The 1,456-nt window shown below is 35.7% G+C and overlaps 1 long non-coding RNA gene across 1 annotated transcript; it reads left to right on the forward strand.

The window, feature by feature from the left end:
- The first annotated feature begins 226 nt into the window (after positions 1-226).
- On the forward strand, positions 227-662 carry LOC107300732. Its single transcript, XR_001549239.1, has 2 exons — positions 227-358; positions 540-662. It is a non-coding gene; the product is annotated as an uncharacterized LOC107300732 (long non-coding RNA).
- Positions 663-1,456: the final 794 nt, after the last annotated feature.

Below are 1,456 nucleotides of genomic sequence, written 5' to 3' on the forward strand. Positions count from 1 at the left end.
CCAGAAGCGGTGAATGCTCCAACACTGGAAGCTTTTAAGAAGAGACTGGACAGCCATTTGTCTGAAATGGTATAGGGTTTCCTGCCTGAGCAGGGTGTTGGACTAGATGACCTCCAAGGTTCCTTCCAACTTTATTATTATTATTATTATTATTATTGTTATTGTTATTGTTATTATATGTACTGACATCCTACATGTATGTATGTACCAGTTCACACAGCTTCTACCCATTCTGCTAAAATCTGATAGATTAACATCTGTCTTGCGCCAGGCATTACATCCAGGGATCTGGCTCACCTGGATCAGATGTCTTCCCATTGACCAGTGACTGTTTCCTTCATCTTCCTTCCCATTCTAGGTACTATTTAAGAATTTTCAATTCCAATGGAAGTTAATAGCCTCTTGGAACAATATAACAGCAAACAGTGCTGCGATCGCCACCTGCTATATGTTCTTCCTTGTTTTGTGTGTTTCTTTTGCAATAGATTTGTAGAAGCTGTAAAATACTCCCGGATAATGGGAATTTCTTTCTTTTCCAGAGGCAAGCTGTGTTACAGAGATGGCATTGATGATGGCTTGTTGGAAGGTGAATGAATTCAGTGACAGTGCTTGTGCTAAGGAGATTAATACATTCTTTCAATGTGCAGCAAAAGCAGAAGTAATTGCATTTTATTTTTTTTCCCAATCTTCTATAAAGAAACTGTTTTCCATTGTGTAATGCCTTAGAATCGCCAATTGTTTTAATTGCATAGTATTTTATTTAAAATTTATTTAATATGCTTTCATCTAAAAACGAGCAGCAATGATAATTTAGCAAATATAAGCAGAGACAATTGATGTTTCAAGGCGCATGAAATCCTAAATGAATTGCTCTTGAAATAATTTAAAATATTTGTCAGCTGGGGGAAGTAGCCAGTGATGATGATGCTGAATCCCATTATACTGCCATTCACATTATTAAAATGAGAAGACTAGGTAACTTCACTACCAATATTGTCATTTCTTCATTGAGAGAAGAGTCTGCTTTAACTCTTTGTTAACCTCACCCTATGAACCATTTAAAAAAAAAAGAACTGTGTAAACTATTGAGTTCAGAACAACCCTGGGAGGTATACAGTATTTTAGAAATATTTCTATGTTGGTTCAGCTTGGAAATGACTTAATTGGAAATGCTTATTTTGACCTCTGAACAGGGCCATGATGAGACCCCATTGCTTCAGATGATGTTGTAACATCCCAATTTAAGCATGAAACTTAAAAAAAAAACTTCTAAATTGCATTATTTTTTGAACCTCTATTGATTTCTGCCATCGTTTTTTAGGATCAAAACGTTAAAATTTATGCTCCTTGACATGGGAGAAGAATAGCACAGAGGCAAAATGCTCAGTACTCAAACAACTAACTTTATTGCTAACAAAGCAGAATAAAAATGGGGGAAGCATATGCCTAATTGCTT

Source organism: Protobothrops mucrosquamatus, unplaced genomic scaffold, assembly GCF_001527695.2.
Source record: "Protobothrops mucrosquamatus isolate PMUCROS unplaced genomic scaffold, P.Mucros_1.0 scaffold8202, whole genome shotgun sequence".
Classification (NCBI taxonomy): Eukaryota; Metazoa; Chordata; class Lepidosauria; order Squamata; family Viperidae; genus Protobothrops; species Protobothrops mucrosquamatus.